Source organism: Meriones unguiculatus, chromosome X (assembly GCF_030254825.1).
Source record: "Meriones unguiculatus strain TT.TT164.6M chromosome X, Bangor_MerUng_6.1, whole genome shotgun sequence".
NCBI classification, from domain to species: domain Eukaryota; kingdom Metazoa; phylum Chordata; class Mammalia; order Rodentia; family Muridae; genus Meriones; species Meriones unguiculatus.
This window is the reverse complement of record NC_083369.1, coordinates 77,060,127-77,082,162: the sequence shown is the minus strand read 5'-3', so window position 1 is coordinate 77,082,162 and position 22,036 is coordinate 77,060,127. Positions and strand designations below refer to the sequence as shown.

The window sequence follows — 22,036 nt, the reverse complement described above, 5'->3', positions numbered from 1 at the left end:
TCTACAGCACCAGTAGGAGGAGAGCCAGTGGTAGAGGCCAACAGTCCAATCACTCCCGTGACTTATCTCTTACATCATTACCTTTCAAGCTTGGCTGAAACTAAGCATCTGAGAAATAATAGAAAGCACTGGTGCCTTGGTCCCACAACTTTGGATTTTATTGGCTTGGGGAGCAGCCTAAGCAGGGGCATAGGGAAATCTCCTTAGGTGATCTGTTGAGTAGTTGCCTGCCAAGTCTGAGAATCACTATTGTCCATCCAAAAGGTATCAAGGAGCCCAGGCTGGCCAAGACATGGCCATGTAGCCAAGGATTACCTTTAACTCCTGATTCTTCTGCCTCTACTTCATAAATTCTGGGATTATGTGTGTAGACCTCGCTGCCTGATTATGCTTTGCTGGAGATAGAACTCAGGGCTTTGTGGAGGCTAAGCAAGCAGTTTGGCAATCAAGCTGTGTCCTCAGGCTCTCAAGTGTTATTGATTAAACAAACATAACTTTGAGCACCGCTTTGGGGAGGACCCTTTTCCCATTCATTTTCACAGCTTCTCTTTTAAGACCTGGAAAAATGAAAGCACATTTCAGGTGTAATTTCGTTTCATTCTGGGGAGCAGCCTCAGGTCAAATTCATGAAAAATATCATTGGGCATTTTCTTAGTATTGAATTTTAATGAATGCTGGTGACTGTGTTGGTTTCTTATCCATTGCCAGAGTGAAGATTACAGTGTGGTACTCATGGTTCCATTTCTCCATTTATGGAGAAGCTGTGAAAACTTCCGGAAAAGTGGAGACTTAACTACAGCATCTGGAGGTAGGTTCTGCATTCTGCAGTCATCAGCCAATCAGAGGACTGAATGATTTCCCCAAGCCCTCTAGAAATTCCTTTTAGCTGCCTAAAGAAAATCTGGTGCTACAGAAGACTTGGGCTGCTGCTGTAGCTCGCTTGAGTGTGTGCCTGACATGCCCAAAGCCCTGGGTTTGATTCCCAGAACTGTGTAAAGCAGGTGTGGTGGCACCTACCTTTTAATCCCAGCACTCAGTATGTGAAGACCGGAGAGTCAGATGTTCAAGGTCATTTTTGGCCACAGAGGGTGTTCAAGGCCCACCTGGGACACATGCAACCCTGTATCAAAACCAAAAGAAACAAAAAAAAAAAATGTTGAAGGGTGCTGTGTTATAAGCTAAGACTAAAGTCATGAGTAGATTTAGTAGTCTGAATTTCACACTTCATATATATGTGAACCTTAGAGATGGTGTCCTCCCCCTCCCTCTTTTCTTTCCTCTTTCCCTCTCTCCTTCCTTCCTTTTTCCTACCCTCCCTTTTTTCAGTGCCTTCTGAAATTCCAGCTACTGTGCATATGTGAAAATTATGTGACCATTACAAAGGTTCATATAACTATTTTTGAGGTCCATGTAAAGATTTCTTCCTGGGAAGTTGTTTTCTGCTGTCTGTTAGGTTAATTGATCTCAGGGCAGAGCCAAAACAGAACCTTCACCATCCTTTGCAAGCCAGGCTTCCTCCCAGGGGACTTGCTGTCACTTCCAGACCTCAGAAAAGCTGCTGTTTAAATCTCCCTTATCCCATCACTACTTTTGTTTTGTTTTACAACTTTCAGTTGGGATCTTTGTAAATTCTCTGTATGATACCCCCAAAGCAAAGCTATTGCATTATACTCAATTTTCTGATTGTTTATCTCTGTGAAAAAAAACAAAAAAACAAAAAAACTTGCTTTCACATTTACTTGTGAGCATGTGAGAGCATGCTCACACCATGGCATGAATATGTCCCTTGAGGACAACTTGTGGGAGCCTGTTCTCTCCTACCTTTATGTGCTGAGCCATCTCACTGATCAGGAAAAATAATAACTTAAGGACCTGATTCTGCTTTAGAAAATTACAAGGTTCTTTGAGAGAGCGTCTAGACATGGTGAGAGAGCGGCAGCTTCTACAGTTTCCCCGAATGCTGTCTGGTTGACAATAAATCTTCATTTTGCATATTATTTCCCCTCTCAATTGATGGGTGGCTATAAGGATGCATGAGATTCTGAATAACCAATCAAATCATTAATTTTTGGATGAAATTCCAGGATGGGTGTCTAATTAGCAATGCATATGCTGATTTGGGGGAAGGGAGCTGGCTGTAGAGCCATAAAAATGTTGCTGTCTAAGAAGAGGAGGGGAAAGTATCTGTCTCCTCCATGAGTCACCTTGAACATACTGGATGCACCACTAAGTCAGTGACATTCAGCTTGACACCTATTTCACATCCAAAAGTTAAATCCACAGATATTTTATTCCTTAGGACATGTTGTCTGCCTTGGGTCTACTCAGCTGTCACCCTTCACATTATTCTGTTATGATAACATGACAAAAAAGGCTGCACTGATGAGCTGTTACCACCCAGCTTGTTGTGGTGAGAGTGGGATAAGGGAAGAGTAGGAGTGGGGGTAGGGGTGGAGAACAAAGGTGGGGATTGGAGAACTGACAAAGCGAAAGCTGTATGACTTTGGAGAAGTTACTGAAAATCTCTGAGTTTTAACTCCATATTCATGCCTCCACCCCTGCTCCCACCCCCACCATGAGATGGATTCAGTGATTTCCAAGCCCCTCTTGCAAGTCAACGTCCTAATGAAAGTGTAGTTGGACTGGAGGGATGGCTCAGCCAGTAAAGTGCTTGCTGTGCAAGTACCAGGACCTGAGTTCAACCCCTAGCACCCATGTAAAACAACCCAGGAGAAGTGTGGGGAGTTTCTATTGTGTAAGAGCAGTGCCTTGTCTGTATCTCAGCACCTACCTGTATAGACACCCAAGAATTGATGGATAACAAGAAGTGCTAATACTCCATGCTCAGCTCTTTTATAAACCTTATTAGAGTCTTTGACTTGATGCTTACTGTGACATCACAGAAAAGATGCAGCAAGGATTCCAGCTTTATAGATGGGTAAAGTGGAGCACAGAGGCAAAAAACCTATCAAGAGTGGAAGTAAGACTTAAACTAGATAATCAACCAGGCATGATCAACTTTTCATATTGCAACAAGAGACTGTAGTTCAAGATTGACAACTATGCAAATGAGCTACAAAAACATCACAAAGAAATCTCAGCAATGAGGTCTCTAGCTCATAATGTTTCCATATATTTTATAAAACTGGAGATGATCCCAGAATGGCATGGTACCGTTTAATCTTAAACTCCTTTGCTCATCTGGCTGAAATCCCTGCAGTGGGAACAGGGGAACATGTCACTTCTTTCAGCTCCCAGTGGGATAGAGGACATTTGAACAGCAGGTCCCAATGATTCAGAGTTTTCTTAGGCTTGGTGGCAGTCCTAGAAGCTTTCAGCAGGACCTAGAGCTTGGGTGTTTAAGCATCTCTTTAAGAATGTTCCTTCTCACTCCTCTGTGGCAAATAACTTCCCCAAACCACTCCATTCTATAGACTCTTCATAAGGATGAGATATGGTACATGTATTGTGGTGTGCAAACATCAAATGGTAAGAGACCCTCACAGAAAAGGCTGTGTCAGCTTCAGTGTTCACTGTGGGTCAATAGTCTGCCTTTCAGTTGCTCCCAGTCACTGCAGGCCACCAGACCAGGGGAGATCATGTATGGCCTCTTACAACTTCTACTTGAGAGGTACTCTTTGCCGGTCCTGTCTGCATTGACTGAGCTGAGTCACAAAAGCACGTCTGACTCAAGGGAGCAGGAAGGATGTGTCCTTGGATTCATGGGCAATGGTTGGGAAAGCAACATTAACAATACGCCACAATGGATATCCTTGTGTAGGGATTTTTTTAAGAGTGGTTTCCAATCATATTCCTAAGTGTACATGGAGAAACAATGAGTGATGAGTATATCTTCGTGTGTGTGTCTGTGTGTGTGCACACACACGAGCGTGCATGCAAGCGCATGTGTACATATGCATGTATGTGTGTTTTAGAACTGAAGATGGACCCACACTTCCCTCTTTTTGATAGTAAAAAATTTTGGATCTATGTCCATTAAAAAAATTCACATTGCCATAATAACAAATCTAAAGGTAAAAGAAGGGAATTGAGGTTTCCATTCAGATGACCTACATCATGTCAGATCAGATGTTCCATAATAGAGGCACAAATAAAAATGAGGAATTGCTACTACTCTTGAGACTAATGAATGTAAAAGCCAATGAAAGACATAGTCAAGTTAGTAAACATATTTATTATAAAATCTTATGGCATAATGACCAAGTACATACACTTTAAAATGAGGAATAAAAGAATATCTGAATTTGCATTCCCCTCATGACACATTTGTAATCATAGTGGTTTCCAACACAGGGTATAAGAGAGTCAAAGCAGACAACCCATGGGAAGCGTTGTATTGGCTTTCTCTTTGTTTATCAAAATACCTGACAGAAGCAAGGTGAGGGAGAAAAAAGTTACATTGACTCCTGGTTCATGGGGTACAGTCCACCATGTTGGGAGAGCATGGCAGTAGGCAACCATTCCACTGGCAGCAGAAGTTTCTGACAGGGCTTGCTCCCTGCTCAGTGTCCTGCTCAGAAAGCAGGAAGTTTGTACTGGAAGAGGCTCCTGGCTGTAATTCTGAAGGCCTCTCCTCAGTGACCCACTTCCCCAAAGTCAGTCCTCACCTAAAGCTCTCACAGCCTCTGAAAGCAATATGCCACCTGCTACTGAACCAAGGGCTCAAACACAAGAGCCTACAGGGACATTTTATAGTAAAATCACAACAAACATTTTTGCCACATATTAAGCATCCTGTTCAAGGGACTTATTCCGGTCACAGGGGTCCTGAGGGCCCAGGATTGGAAGCAAGAAGGACAGTTTCCTGGCAAAAGAGTTCTTGATTGTGTTTCAGAAGGTAAATGGGTAAAGAAATAAGAAAGTTAGAGATTTTCTCTTTGGCAAAAGTAAAAATAAACAAAAAACAAGACCAAACAAACCAACAAACCTGAATAAAACAACAAACAAGAAAGACAACACACTAACCAGGCTAAGTGTGAATCATAATCAGAACTTTCTGGGTATTAACCAACCATGCTACTTGCAAGTGTTGGGACCTGGGGTGAGTAATTTCAACTCTCAAAACTTCCATCTCCCAACACATCCATCAACCACCCATCAGGACAACGTCATTCTATGCCATGTTGGATTGACTGTGGTGGCAATGAAGAACTGCTGAGCTCCTACAGGGAAGGCTCTCTGTGCATACTGAAATGTCCCCCATGCCTCAGTCTCACAAGCTTGGAACATTCACTTCCATTCTACACATTGTGAGTTGAGGGGAAAAAGCAGATTCATTGCCTAGGATTGGGGCCATGGAAGAAATTGTTACATTTGTCTTGAGTCTTAAGTGTTAGCCTCCTTGGGTGCAAAAAAAAAGGTAGCTGATTTATAGTTCTCATTAAAGTTAAGAAGCTGTGGTTTGTGCCAGATGAAAATTAAATAATTAGCATGGGATGTTCAATTCTAGCATCCCTGGCCAACTGTCTTTTTTTCTATAAATGTGGGCCCCAGGGGATTAGTGAAGGATGTAACTGCAATTAAATAAGGGTATAAACTTTGCAGAGAGCTGTCAGGGCAGAGCCAGAGCTTGGCTGGGATCTAGTCAAGAGCATCCACCTCTCATGATGTACGCCAAGAAAAAGGGTACCTGAGTGCTGTGCATCCCTCAGGTGCATCCATTCTGAAGGCACGAGAAATCAAAGGAAAGAGGTCCTTCCAAAATGCTATCTATGAGGACAATTGTTGTAGAAAATATCCCCAAGGAGTATGAAGTTTCCTTTAGGGATCCAAAGTCACAGAAAAGTCAAAACACAAAAGACATAACGAAGAATGTGTGTATGTCAGATTATCTGGCTGTTGAAAATCTCGGCAAGTAAAGTTGCTTGCCACCAAACCTGATGACCTGAGTTCAATTGTGGGCATAAGGTGGTACAAGAAGAGAACTGACTCCTATAAGGGTTGTCCTGTGTCCTCCACACACACTGTATTGCATAACCCACCATACACAAAAATACACATAAAACAAATTAACTAAAATTTCATACTTACTTCTATCAAGCCTGAACATGGAAATATATCCCCTGTACAAACATTTATTGAATGTTTATCTTGTTCTAGGCCCAGTGTCAAAGTCCTGTGGATATAACACTGAATAAAACATGGGTTTTCCTTGTGTTATATTCCTCTGTATAATTGAGACTAGACTCAGCTTTAAGTAACAGAAATCCAAATTTAAAAAAGAAAACCACATCTTACTCTAGTTAAAAGATAATTCTGTTTATTCAGTTATCAGTTTCATGAGAAGATACCTGTTTCTTGGGTTATATATTTCATGAAGTCAGGGATCAGGCTTCAAGTGCCCTATTGATCTGGTCTTTTTATCATGGTGCCTTCAAATTCAATGAAAGTTACCCGCATTGTTTCCTTTTAAACTCACCCCACATGGTCCAGATGTTTCCCAGCTCCAGGGCTAATATCTGTCGGGTATTTATTGTCAATGGTCACAGACCATACCAAGAATTTAGGCCTCTATTTCTAGGAAGGAAGGTGGGAACTGATTTGGATAGATAATTAATTACTTTGCTTTAGATTAAAAAGCTGACTTTGCAGTCTCATTTATAACCAAGTCACTGAAGTAGACATTTTCCTGTGGCAGGAAGACATAGCCCTGGGCACACATGCCTTGCATGGGAATTTTATCTTGATTACTTCCATTCAGATTCCTAACAGCTAAAAATCCCATCTGAAAAGCATGTCAGAAGATAATTAAAAGACCAGTGGAAAGGCTAGAGCGATGGCTCAGTGGTTAAAAGCACTTGCTACTCTTCCAAAGGATACAGGAATCAGTTTCCAGCACACAGGGCAGCTCACATCAGCTTGTAACTCCAGTTCCAGGAGATCCAAAGCACTTTTCAGGCCTCTGTAGATACTTGTATGCAAGTGGTGCACATACATACATGCAGGCTTTCCTTCCCTTCCGGCCCCTTTTCTCTTTACTTCCAAGGATATCCCTCTGAGAGACAACAATTATTTAACCTCTTAGAAGAAAAGAAACTTAAATATTTACCTCATTCTATGTATAAACATGAATCTCATAGACATTAAAAATAAAACATAAGAAACCATGAGTGTTTTCTGTAATTAAATTTAAGATTTTACATATCTTAAATTTAGTGGTAGAGAATGTTACAATAGTGCCACAATCTAGTAGCAGATAGCACACAATATACACAAATATAATGAGAGCACAGTCAGGGATCACAATTAGGAAATATGTTAAATGTATGTATATGAATATGTCTATATATGATACACATGTAGGATTATCCTTAATGGAAGAAAAAGATAAATATTCCACAATGAGAAATGACTACAACAATTCATGTAATATTTACATTTAACTTATAAGAATTCAAACAGCTCAGAAAAGAAAAGAAGAAAATAAAAATGGGGACCCCTTTGTCTATTGTCCCACTAGATAGGCCATGGATTAGAGTGTGCATGAGACACAGCTGGTGGTAGTTTTTGAATGTGAAAAGACCCACAAAGGCTAGTGTGTTTAGACACTTACTTGCTCTCAAGCTGGGGCCATTATTTGATAAGCTTGTGGAACCTTTAGGTGGTGAAGCTTTGCTGGAGAAAATGAGTCACTAAGCCAGGCCTTGAGATATTTGTAGCCCTGCCCCACTTCCTGTTCATTAGCCCCACTTCCTGAATGAGGATGCAATGTGACGGATGCCTGTTGCTCCTGTCACCATTCCTTCACTGCCTGTCGCCGTGCCTTCCAGCCATGATAGGCTTTAGTCCAACCTGTGAGCCAAAGATTGTTTTTGTTAGGATTGCTTATCACACATACCAGAAAAGAAACTCCAATAAATGGCAACCTGCCTCTTATGTGCACTGTAAAGGACCAATGGTCTTCAGAAGTCATCTGGACTTCATTCAGCTTTATACTTTTTGTTTGAACTTAAAAATTGTCAAGTGGGTACACTGTACAACACCCCTGCCACACAGAACTGTAGAGGAATCAGGCATGCAGAATTTTCCAGTCGTAGCCAATGAGAAATCTAATTTGATGGGAGATCCCCCCCTCTCTCTCTCTCTCTCTGTGTGTGTGTGTGTGTGTGTGTGTGTGTGTGTGTTGGGAGGAGCGTGCATGTGGAGGTTCAAGTACAATCTCAAATATTAATCCTTAGAAGCCATTCACCATGGTTTTTGAGGGCTTTTGATTGGCCCAGGACTCTCAAATAGGATAGGTTGGCTATTGGAATGAACTCACCCAGTGTTTGGGATTATAATGGTCATCACCACACATGTTTTTTAACATGGGCACCAGGTGTTGAAATTTTCAAATTTTCATGCTTTACACAGGAAGTGCTTTATCAGCAGAGCCATTTTCTTAGCCCAAGGCTTATTGATGGCCATGGGATAATGGGTGAACTTCAACAACCCAGGAGTCACATGAGAACTATAGCTTGTTCTACAGGCAGAGAACTGATTGCAGCAAAGTTGAGTACAAGTCCATGAAGCATTTCAAAGATATGTGTGAACAATAGGTACAGCTATAAACCAGAAAAGTGTGCCATCTGACCAAACCTAAGCACTGCAATTGTGCATCTCAGTGGGGCTGTGAATCTATAAACAAGGCCACTTACTCTTTTGGCTGGTGTTCACCAGGCCTTTGTGGCTTTGGAGAAAAAAATAATTAAGCCAATTCTGTCTGTATATGTTTAAGTCTGAGCTTAAGTGGGATTTTCTGGACATATAGTTCCAATGTTAATAGTCAGTACCATTCTTACATATTGGCTAGGCAGTACTAAGCTTGTATCATTCCATCCTCAATGACTTATTCATTTCCCAAGATTTATTTTGAGTATGAATATTTTGCCTCTACATGTGTCTATAAACCATACATGTGTCTGGTACTCATGGAGGATAGATGGTCACTCCAAAGTGCTACCCACCATACACTACACCCCACATGTCAACACTGCAAGTCACACCTTCTCTCTCCTGGCTCCCATGTTTATCTCCCTCAGAGTCCTAGACCACAACACTCTCCGTGCTGCACAAGGCAGGCTGTTATCAGCTGGCAAAGGCCATGATCCAAAGGAGACAGTTATCAGCTATGGACAAACTAAAGCCCAAATTAAAATTCCACAGTTGGGATTAAAACAAAAGCATATTTACATAACGTAACTGAGTTTAGAAAGAAACCCAAACTCCCATTACAAACATCTCTATTAAATGTTTTCTTCTATAAGTTGTCTCCGTCACTGTGTCTCTTCCCAGCAATAGAACAGTGGCTAAAACACACAGCAAGTTCCCCATAGGAGTGTTGTAAAGATTAAATGAGATCTTCCATGCCAACCATGTCTGCACACACACCATCCAAACAAAGGATAAAAACAATAACTTTGCACCAGGACTGGTGATGAATATTTCCAGTACCTGACTCTAGATGTGAGAATAGAAGAGAAACTCATGAGCTGAAGGGTGACAGGCTTTGATAAAGCAGGATGAAGTGTGAAATGTGATAGAAGAAAGAGACAGGAAGATACAAAGGAAGTAGGTATTATGTAGGTTACAAATGGGGGCAAAGTGACATAACCTAAATTGTAAGAGGAATTCCAAGATGCTACAGGAAGTGTTAAAATATCACAATAAAGGTCCAAATCTTTTATATTGCCTCATAAAGCCAAAAAAATACAACATAATATCCCAGTAATTAGAAGTAAGATATGGCAGAAGTCCAAATAGTATAGTCATATATCTAAAAGTGAACAGGTATTTCTTGCCCATTAAAGGGAAAATGTTTTTAAAATCACATATACTGTAAAATCAACTGCATGCTATCCAAAAGATACACTTTTAAAACTAAGAAATTTAACACAATGATCCTTAAAAAATGACTCAACCAGGTAAAAGGAGACAATTGGAAAAGAGAGATTGCATTCTCAGTAGCAAAGTCATCTTCAAGGCAGACAGCATTAAAGGAGGCTAAGAAAGACACAGTATAATGTTAAAGCCACATTCTACAGGGACCGTGGGGCAGGTTGGAATACTTTGTTCTTGCAAAATGTACAGGAAGGCAAGAAGAAAAAAGTCAGTAGCAATAATTATTGCAGGCCCTTTAAAACAGTGTTTTCTCCCAATGTGAGATGGATCAAGTGGATAAAGTACAGGAAAGATATATAAAAGTCTAATGTTTCAACAGTAACGGTCTGTGTTGCATGCATATATACATATGTAATGTTTGCGTGTGCACATGCATGCATACATATAGCATATAATATTATACCTACCTATAGACAGTATATGTTCTTTTCAAGTATATGTGCAAATTTCACCCAACAATCACCTACTTAAGCCCAAAGCTGGTCAATAAAACAGAAATATTAAAAACCATGCTGATCAATCACAATTTAATTCAGCTATGAAATAATGTCCTCCACTCCCCTGAAACATGCACTAAACAACTAGTTGGTTGTAGGAGTAATACTCATGGCAGTCCTGGAAAAGAATGGCATCATTACATTACATACAACATTACATACGTTACAACATTACATATAAGAATATTGGCATAACTGAAGTAATGAATTACAGGAAACTAAATGTCTACTGTCATAAATGTCTAGATTAATAAATAGAAAAGAAAGAATGAAAATGCATTAAATTTCTGACTGTGAAAGCTAGAATAAAAACAAAATAAACAAATAAAAGAAATCATGATAAAGGCATAATTAAAGGGACAGTAAATCTGAACAATAACTCAAAATTTTGGCTCTTTGGGAGGGGGCAAAGAAAAATTTAAAAAAACACCAACAGACAATAAAATATAAGAAAATGGGAAATTCAGATATAAAACAGGAAATAACTAGATAATCTCTGTACCAATATAGAGAAAATCACTAAAAACCACGAGACAACACTTTATACCTCTAGGCAGACAGAGGTGAAAAAATAGAGGGCTTTAAGAATCTATTAGACAAACATAGTTTAATAAACTGAGTTCAGTGGTCATAACAGCTTACAAAAACAACTTTTCATAGAAGTGGCAAAAATCAAATAGCTATACTCAAAGAAGCATGAGACATATATAATTTTAAGAAATTCTAGTAAGCCTGTAGAAACTGGATACTTCCAAAGCAATAGAATTGATTTAGAGTTACAGTAAATAAAGATCACCTCTCGAGGGCTGTGGTGAAGGAATACTGATATACTAATACTAAAATATACTTTTTAAAGCTTAAATAAAATGTTTACAGTTTATGCTGTTCTGCTGTGAATAGGATATTCCCCCCAACAGGCATGGACCCTAGGTGGAAAAAGTAGGCACTCAGGAGTGTGTTTCAGAGTTCTACTTTTAAAATATGTATATATATATATATACATATATTTATTTTTTAAATTATGTGTGTGTATAAGTGATTCCAGTATCCAAGGCAGCCATCAAATGTCCTGGAGCCAATGGGAACTGACCTCAGGTCCTCTGAAAGAGCATATGCTCTCCTAAGAGCTGAGCCATCATCTTTCCAAGCACTTCAAAATCCAGTCTTCATTTAAAGGAACTCTTATAAAAATATGAATGAATGGAAAGTTCCTTAGTATATCAAGTGGCATATAGAATTGATTGTTGGTCAGAGTTCTTCAAGACAGAGTTTCGAATGTCATATTAAAATGAAAAGAAGTTCAGAATCTCAAGTTCTCCAAATCACAGCCTCAAGATATAAAAATTCTAAATGTTAAAATCTTGAACCACAATCCTGAAAACTCAATGTGCATGGGGTGGGATTGGGTCAGAAAGGTTATATAAGAGGGATAAAAAGTGAATCGTGGGGAAGGAGTTGGCTGCGGCACATGGCAATGATGAGCAATTCAGTCTAAAAATGTTTCATTTGTCTGCACTGGCATTCTTTCCAGATGAGGGAATTCCAGAAGCTTTGAATGAATTCAAACCCCATTTGCCTGAAAAAGCCCGAGTTGTTACTGCCTGGCCCCTGGATTATTTTGTGTATGGTAGGTTGATCAGGGAGACGCTTCTGCAGTGGTGCTGCCGTCCCATCACCAGTGTCGCTCTCGCTCTGGCCAGTTTTGTGCTCTGTGTTTAAGCACCCGTGGAATGGAGTTCTGAGGTCCAAGCACAACACAGAGCATGGCACCGGAGACAAAGGGCTTTGGACTTCCTAGGTACCAGATTCCAAGTGCTAACTTCTAAGGAATAGATATACAATCACTATAAATTTCATGCATTTTTTTCCACAATTCACAACACAGGATCCCCATGTGAAATGTTTAACCAATTCTACACACTCTAATTAATGTGCTGCTGTATGGAGCTAAGTACATAATTTTAATCTTGTTGGCTAAAAATATTTAAATTGTATAACTTGGTTGTACTCTTTGTAACAGCACATAGACAGTGAAGAACACTTTCAAAAAGTAGAAAGAGCAAGAATAAGAATGACCTATGTGCCGACAGCAAAAGAGTTAGCACACTTAAAGGATATAAAAATGAGCCTAGAGCTACTGCACTGAACACATTTCAATTCTGGGAAGAGAATCATGGCTGGGATATTCTTTTTCCTTATGTATTCAGTAGAGTGTTCTAGTATTCCAAGGATATATAACTAAATACAATAAGCCACCTAATCACTATAATATGCTGCAAATACTAACAGACATATGGACTGGTGTCCTAGTTTCCAGGGCGAGGCTCTGTCACATAGAAAGCTGTGGCTTCTTCAGTGTCTGAGTAGTACACCCACAATATCCATGGTCATCCATCTATTAATTTGTTCAATAAATATTTATTGACTTAGAGATGTCAGACATTCTAATAAATACAGGTGGTGAAGCTTCAATACAACATAAGTATTCCTCCACAAAACTCATATCCTAATTGCCATGAAAGAAATAGCAAGGGCTAAAGGAAGCATACGTTTGGGAAAGAACACAAAGCTTAGGCCATTTTGGAATTGGAACGCCAAACACAAAACAAAAGTGGTTCTAAAAACAAAAACTCAAAATACTAACCAGTTAAGAAAACATACTAAACTTCTGAAAGCCAGATACAACAGCAGATGGGTGCTGAACACACTGTTTATTGAAATCAGTTAATCACCTTAAAGAAGGTGATGGTTGTTTGGTAGATGTGGGTATATGGTATAAGGGGCTATAACAATCACCAGAGGATACTAAGTTTTAGAGTAAGAGCCATGGCTATAGAGGACTGTGCCAACAGCACTTCCAAGGCAGATTTTGGTCATTGACTCAAGAGGAAGAGTGACGTGTATGAGTTTCCTGTTTCCGAAAGGGAATCTTGAGATGGGGATCACAGCACACACTACACAGAATACAAGAAGCTGAGGGTGTGAAATAAGGGAACACTTCCTTCACTTTGCTAAATTCAGTCAGTCAACCTATCACTGTGGGGAACTGGGTCAGCTCCAGTGGATTCTGGACAAGCAGAAGGTCACCCATATGGCACCTATTCCTTGGCTTATCTTATTTGCACACCCATCACTGACTCTTAGAAGCCAACGTAAACCCTCAGTCAGAGATATGCAGAGAGTAACTGACACATTCTGGAATCTCCTATGAGTGGCCCCAGGAGAAGTAGGTGTATCCAAGTGGGGAATCCTACGGGGTCTACCCATGGGCAGATGGGGAGTGAACACAAAAGCCCCAAATGGACCATTATACTCAGTGCTGGATTCCTCTGTGGTGACTTCCTACAGCCACCTCTGGGCATCTGGAACAGCTTCTTTTCCATGGACCAAAACAATGGCATGTTTGAAATTTATACATTGCCTATGAATCAATGAGGCTGATGTTCTATCACTATTCATAAAGTGCATGCAATAATCACTTGCATAACAGAGAACTTATGTTGCATAGAAAAGCTGCCTAAAGTTATAAAGTGAGAATCCTGTAATTGTGGTTTCTTTTAGAAAAACAGAAATTTATAAGACTACTGTTTGAATTTAATCCCAGGTTTGAAAATAAGGGGCTGCTTCACAGCAGGTGACTATGATTTGCTTTGTCCTCTAGCAGAGGTGTAGTTTACCCAGCTGCAGATTGTTTATCTGAGCATGTGATGTTTGGAATTCTGGGAACTTTTTTGTGGATAGATAAATGCGAGGGCCTGGAGAAGCAGGGTTGCTGTTGGTAGCTGGTTGGTGATTGGATGCTGTTGGTTGCTGTTTTCAAGTAGTTGTGTGCAAAGAAATGACAGGAAGAAATTATATATCCTGACGGCAAAGATCAAACTTAGTCCATGGAACTCAATACTCAGCAGGAAGTCGTCTAATGATAATTTTGCCCCCTTTCCCAGGCAAATGCCAACTTCATTGAGACCACCTCCAAATGGGTGTCTTTTGTAGGGAATCTGCAGCCAGAGTCTACACTCCAGTGTTGCAAGTGCTGTGGCAGAGTGAGTTACAAGATGCAGTGTGTCCCCAGAGGCAGTTCCCAACTCCTCTGGGACTATAGTAGTTTTCCATTCTTGTGACCCCAATATCTGATATAATCAAATAAGATTTATTTGGATTCACCACAGTCCATTGTGAACAGGATATGATGGAAGAGCTATGGTGGAAAGAGTGTGTGAAGAGGAGGTGTCTTTGCTGGTTCTCCAGTAGTTCCCCTTACCGTTTCTTCTGTTCAAGTCTCCAGCTCCTCCTGGAAACACCCTCACAAACATGCTTAGAGGAGCCCATAATTCTAAAGCCAGTTACACCGACAACAAAGACTAACCGTGACAGAGGCTCGGGGAAGAGATAAGGGAAGTCATGTCCTGAAAGAGGTGGTAGTAACAGGCAGATGTGTGGAGGGGAATAAATATGTGAGGACCCATGAAGATATATGGTCCCACTATGTGAAGATAGATCACTAAGACCCTTGGACTTCAAGCCTTTGGCATAAGAAAACAGAACATGAGGACCCCAGAATTTAGGTCCCGAGAGAACCAACTGCAGCCCTAAGGTCCCAGATCCATCTCAGCTCAACCGAAGAGCTCAAGTGGCTGCAAGCACTGAGAATAGCGACAGCCCCTCCTGTCTCTGAGATCAGGGTCCTGCCGTGACCTTGCCTATCAGATTAGGTAGGAATCTGAAGTTCTATTTACCGTATGTGGTCAGCACATTTCCCATGGCGCTTTCCATGAGAGGCTCAGGCTGCTTTCCTGGCCATTCTCCAGGTAGGTAATTATCTTGCCTCCTGTTCTAACACCTCTGTGGTTTCAATTGTAGGAGAAAGCCTTCCTCAATCCCATGGGATAGACTGCTGCTACCCAAAGGCTGCATTCCAGAAATCTGTTAACTTCTGCCCCAGAGCTTGGTTGCCATTCACAAGTGGGAGAGGATGTCTGAGGACAACTTGGCCATATGCCTGTCTTTCCTATGAGAAGTGGAGAATTGGGACTAATTTTCTGATCAGTTAAATATAACATGTAATTTCCCCCCCACGTCCCCTGCTGACTTCATTTAAAAAATACAAAAACATGAATTATTCTGAGGAAAATAAAACAATCCTAATTCAAAATTACTAATATAAAGCCTGTATTCTTTAGTCTTGCTGTAGGAGCATACTGTTTGGGTAAAGTGGCCAGGAATACATATGATGGTCAAATTTTCTGCCTTTGACATATCTGAGAACAGGATACCTGAGCTAAGATGAAAATAGAAAAGCTGTTTATATGTCTTCAGGACTGGAGGTATTTCAAATTTCAGATATTTTGAATTTTGAAATATTAGCAAAGAAAGAATGAGATGTCTTGGGCATGGTAGCCAAGTCTAAGCACAAAGTTAATTTACATTTCATATATTCTTTATGTACACTGTACAAAATTGTCAAAATATGATAATAGTGTTGTGCAATACTTTTAGCACACCTACATTCTGATGATGACCCATTGCATGAGGTCAGGTGAGGAGTTTTTTGTCTGTGATATTATAGTGACAACAAAATGTTCTAAAGTTTGAAGCATGTTAGAGTTTAGATTTGGGAAATATATATGCACAACTTGTACACTTATCATCTATGTATATAAGTCATCTACTTATCTATTTTTATCTACTCATCATCATCTAACACCTGCCTATTATCTATCATTTACCTACCGATTCACCACCCACCTATACCTATTATTTGTTTACCGTTTTTCTCTATCTATATTATCTATCATCAATCTATTGTCTATTTCTATTAAATATCTTCCAATTATTTATCATCTATCTTCTGTGTATCTAGCTATCATCTATCTTTATTACTATATATCCATTTACATACCTACCTATCATCTCTCACTCTTGCATAATAGTCTCTCAACTCCTACAAGGAACTGTTAATGTGTGGCTGTCAGAACTTAACTTGGACCCTGTTGCTCTTGACAGTTTAGTTAGTCAGGGAATAGTTTTCAAGTTCCTAAAACTGCTTGGGAGTGAGTTACCTAGGAGACACTATGTATGAAGGCCACACATGCCTCTGGTCTCCATTCACATTCAAGCTATAAAACAGCCTAAAAGAACAAGCTCTGAAAGCAGCCCTGGGTTTCAGTTCTGATGCTGCTTCCTCTGTGACCCCGTACAAGCTTGCAGTCTTCTCAGCTCCACAACTTTGTCATCTGTGAAATTCAGGCAATAATGTTTGCATTTTTGAAGAATTCAAAGAGTAATAGATTCCAGGCGGTACTAAAACAGTCTGTCACTCAATGAGTGTTTACAGTCAGCACTATTCTAAAAGCCACCAGACATGCATACAGAACATGACCCATGGCTAGTCCCTCTTTCATCCCCAGCAGCATAGTGAAGGTCTGGCACTGTGCAGCCATGTGCTTGTTTGTTCAGAGGTTTGGTTCTGTAGCCAGACAAACCTAGACTAGAAGCCCATCTTAGTTTTGTTACTTGTAAGCTCTATGGCTCTAGACAAAGTAAACTAACCTCTCAGAGTCTTGGTATAGAATATATTCCTATTAGTAATGCAGTCTTAACAGCACTTGCCACCAAAAAAGCATGAAGCAGGGCTTGGAGAGGTATCTGAGCAGTTAAGAGCAAGTACAGCTCCACAGAGGTTCCCAACACCCACAACAGGTAGCTGATGGGAGTCTGTAACTCTAGTTCTCAGGGAGATGACACCCTCTTCTGGCTCTGAAGGCAAATGCACTCATTTGCAAATACACAGAGACATAAAATAATAATAAAAATATATCATGAAACAAATTGCTACTAGAGTAAAACAAAGAATATTTGTGTAGACATAGGAATTACTCAAAGATATTTTTTAACTTGTTATTAGGTTAAAAAGTATTGTCTGGGCTCGTGAAATGGCTTAGTGCCTAAATGAGCTTACTCCCAAGCCAAAAGACCTGACTTCGATCTCTGGGATCCACATAGCAGAAAAAGAGAACCAGCTCACAAAAGCTGCCCTCTGCATCCATGTGGAGGCATACATGTACATACAATGGCATACATTTACACACACACACACACATACACACACACACACACACACACACACACACACACTATTAAAATGTATGGCCAAAAGTATGAAATTCCCTGTAATAATATAATAACCCAGTATGTCATGAAAGGCAGCAGTCTTGGGACAAGGCTAGGCCACCTTAATGTCAAAGCACACATGTGCCGATTTGTCTGCTGGCAGTGCTGGTGGTTTTCACTAGGGATTGCATAATTTATTTGCATGAAAATCTAGGAACATTACTGAAATAAAATCATCCCTCTACACATCAGCTTCTTGAAAGCCCGGATAATGCTCTTCAGTAACTGTACATTTTTAACACTTCCAAGTTTTTAATTTAAATTTATTTTTTATAATTTATTCATTTTACATCCCGAATGTAGCCTCTTCCTTCATATCCTTCCAATCTTTTCCTCCCTCCCTCTTCCCCCCTCTTCCCCTCCCTAAAGGGGGAGTCCTCCTCCCCTACCATCTGACCCCAGCTTATCAAGTCCTTTAGGACTGCCTGCATCTTCTTTCTTTGTGCCCTGGCAATGCCTCCCCTCCCAACCAGGGGGAAGTGATCAAAGAGCTGCAACAGAGTTCATGTCAGAGATAGCCCCTGCTCGCCTTAGTAGAGGACCCACATGGAGACTGAGCTGCCTATTGGGTACATCTGATCAGGGCATCTAGGTCCTCTTTGTGCATGGTCCTGAGAGAATGCATCAGTATCTGCAGACCTCCATGGGCCCAGATTTGTTGGCTTTGTTGGTCTCCTATCCACTCTAGGTCCTTCTATTCCCCCACTCTTTCCTATGACTCTCTGCTCTCTACCCAAACTTTGACTGTGAGTCTTAGCATCTGCTTCTATACCCTGATGGGTGGAGTCTTTCAGAGAACTTTTACGGTAGGCTTCCATCCTGTACCCTAGGGCTCCTCCATGTCCATCATGCAAATGTAGTCCTGAATCCCAGGTAGCATGCTCTCGAGCACTGCTTTCTGCTTACTGGCCCTCTGCCTGGCTCTCCTAATGTTAAACCACATCTGAATGCAAGGAACAGGGACTGTCTCAGTGTGCTGAACACACTGATATTCTGAGCTGCACAGCAGAAGCTATTGTCTTTTATTAATATATTATTATTATGTCATCATCATCAGTGTGTGTGTGTGTGTGTCTGTGTGTCTGTGTGTCTATGTGTCTGTGTGTCTGTGTGTGCACGCACATGTACACTAGAACAACTTGCTACAGGGCATGCTTTTATTCCCCTGCTCTCCAGAACTCATGGAGAGGAGAATCCTAATTTTAAACACCCACAATTCTCAGTACTGACAGAGATGTCAAAGGCCAGGCTCTTCAAGGTCTCCCCTGAGTACCTTGAGACTAGGCCTGGACTCTGAACTTCTGACTTTGTGTCTACCTGGTCCAGGTTTAGCTCAGTCAGTTGCGCTGTCCTGCATAGCCGAGCACTCTCAACGTCCTCACCATTGTAGACACCCAGCAGAAGTCTGGAAATGCTGGCCTGACTGGGGCCAAGTCCTGTTAGCTTTGTTCACCCAGAATGCTCGTTACAGAGGTAGTTTTCTGCCTACAGACCCCCTCCCCCGCTGCCCCACCTTGTTGTTGTCTATGAATTCCACTTTCTCATGCTGCATTTTAGTGAGTGCCTTCAATCTTGGCCCATGCTTTAAGTCCTAACTGAAAAACTTGCTAGTCTGATCTCTTCTTACACCACCCCAGGCCACAGATCTTACAGTCCAGTGTCTAGTCAGGATTCAGAGGTAGGCTGTATGCTCTAACCTTGGGCTAGCCCTGACCCTGAGCTCAGTTTCCCTTCCTGTACTTATCTTGATAGCTCCCTGGGAATACAGCATCCCATTCCACTGCTGATTAAAACATAGGAAATGTTTTCCTTTCATGCTGCTTTGCTGTGACTTTGAGAGAATCTGACGAACTATAGTGGGCATCTCAACCCTAGTCCTTCATTCTTGTCCATTGACTTAATACCTACCAAGTAATCAAATTCCTATAGGATCACTCCAGTCAGCTTATGTGAAATCTGCCTAGGACAGACTTGACTCTCAAGGTGTTCTTGAAGTCTATGTTTATGAGTGTTTGTCTGCATGAATGTCTGTGCACCAGGAGACCAGAAAAGGATATCTGATCTTTTGCAACTCAAATTGCAGATGGATGGAAGCTGTCCTGTAGGTGCTGGGAACTGGACCGTGCATGTCTGCAAGAGCAGCAGGTGCTCTTAATCAGCACCATCACTCCATCTCCTTTGTTGGCTGAGCTTTTTCTGTGTCTGATTCCATTGCAGCAGAACTTGAAGCACCCAGCTCTGTCTTAAATGTGTTAGCCTTCTCTAAACCTGTAGCAAGAATTCAATGAGTATTGTGAATGTCTACTATATATCACACACCTACTGTTTGTTTTCATGTTCTAAATATAGTGTTAGAGCAGACTCACTCTAGAGGAGCAAACTCACTTCACAAGACAGATTTCTTACTAACATTGGTAAGTGCACGTTTATAAGCATGCCACTGTCCTCGATCTGTTTCTTAGAAATATAAGGCTGATGGGGAGGGGCCACTGGATTGCTGAACTTTCTGAGACTTATGTCCATAACTGGGCTTTGATGAGCATCAAATACAGCTGGAGTATTCCAAGTGGCAAGAACATGAAAGCTGCCAGACATGGTAGCACATATCAGTTGGGAGATGGAGGTAGGAGGATCAGGAATTCAAGATGGTTTTTCAGCTCTATAGCAAATTTGAGACGGTAAGGGCTACATGAGCCCATATCTCAGGAAACAAAGAAAATCGTTAGGTTCAAAGGAGACTCCAATTCCCCAAACTCCAAAAGGCAGTCCAAATATCCAGAAGCGGGCTCATTCTGGACGATAGGAGGATTTTTAGTGGTTAGATAAAAGCCCCAGGATTCTTTGGTCCTCCATGGCTCAAAGATTTTCTTTTTGGATCTTCCATATGTGGGCATTATTTCCTGACTCCCAAAGCTGGAGTGACTTTCCTTGGCCTTAGGCCTTTCTGCTTCACGTGGTCTGAACAGGAGATCACTAGCTTCATGAAACTGCTTTTTGAACTTCACTGACCTTTTCCTACTGATTTCCTACACTTTGGCAAGATGTTTTTGAGGGTAATATGTCAAAGGCCAGCTTTGACTTCACAAGGTAAACTGAGGTGGGGCATAGAGTTGGTGCCTGACCTCTCAGTAGATGTTTCTCTGAGAATGCAAAGCTTGATTCTCAGGGCCAAAACTCCCTGTGGTTGATGGCTGCGGGCTAGTACTGCTTGTAGCAGGGGGTGGGGGAAAGAAACAAGAAAAGAAAAGGGGGCAACGATCATACACTCATACATACATACTTGGTGGATGAAGTAAGCTTCAACAAGCTCCAACAACTTTATTTTTTTCTCGAACAGCTTGTATATTTTATCTTCTAAGCAGATAAAAATTATGATGTGATGACATTTTATTTTTTCTTTCAGTGAATGATCATGAAAAGAACAGTATGTTTTACAATATCTTTACATGAAAAACATTTTATGTATTACAGGTGAAGAAAACAAATTATTCCCAAGAACCCCATACATTCATAACTAAGCAACCTGTTATAGGTTAACAAAGTGTAAGCAAGCAAGGTAAATTTTTTTCATCTAGTTTCTCATTACTGGCAAGCTGCAATTTGTGATTACAAGAAAGGGTTAATTATCTTAAAGAGCAGTCTCATAAAAATTGTAAAATAATTGCAAATCTACCCTAATTACTAGAAGAAATCATGAGAAGAAAACTTGTTATGAACAGCATGGGTGGCTAATTTTTTAGGTATGTGAAAAAATTCCCTTTTGTCTTTCTCCAGAGCAAGGATGAACCCTAGACATGGTCCAAACTACTCAGCAAAAGGTGTTCTGGTTACCAGGTAGGGTACCACTGAACACTGATTCTTTCTTGTCTTTCCTGTATCTAGTTTTCCTAGAATTAAACCAACCCTGCCATCAGGAGAAAGCACTTGCTTAAATAATAAACTTTTAGTATCATCTAAAAGTATCACATGTGTACATTTATATGCCAACAAGATTTTACTGAGGTTTTCTTTTCCTGTCACGGGTACTGGAAAATACTGTTTCATTGTAGTTGTCCACTGCCTCTGGCCCTTACAGCTTTTCCATCCCCTCTTCCATGATGATTCCTGAGCACAGGGAGGAGTGGGTATGATATAGATAGCCATTGTTGTGGAGAAGTGTCTAAAGACGCCTACTCTCCAAGTGTTTGTAAACTAATAAAAGAAAACAAGTGATGTTCTGCCCCCTCAGTGCCTTACTTGATGAGGTTTCCACAGGCTCACCCATGTGGACTCTCTCAAAGGCTTCTTCTTTCTGATTGCCTCCTTTCTCTCTCTCTTTTATATTATTAATTGGAGTCTTTTCCCTTGTAACTATGTTGTCTGAAAAGTCCACAGCAACAGTGTATTCATGTTAGCAGTGGTCACAAGTGGAGAACCACAACCAATTCTCCAGGGAGATAATTGTGGTGCAGCTAGGCTTAGCACCTTGA

At 40.8% G+C, this 22,036-nt stretch overlaps 1 protein-coding gene across 1 annotated transcript in view; it reads left to right on the top strand.

Annotated features, from left to right (window-relative positions):
• The window catches only part of LOC110544647 (rhox homeobox family member 1-like), a 97,336-nt gene that overhangs the window by 10,284 nt on the left and 65,016 nt on the right, over positions 1 to 22,036 (top strand). The window contains exon 2 of the mRNA XM_060374599.1: positions 709 to 808. The gene's annotated coding sequence lies outside the window, so the exon portion shown is untranslated. The remainder of the gene's footprint in view (positions 1 to 708; positions 809 to 22,036) is intronic.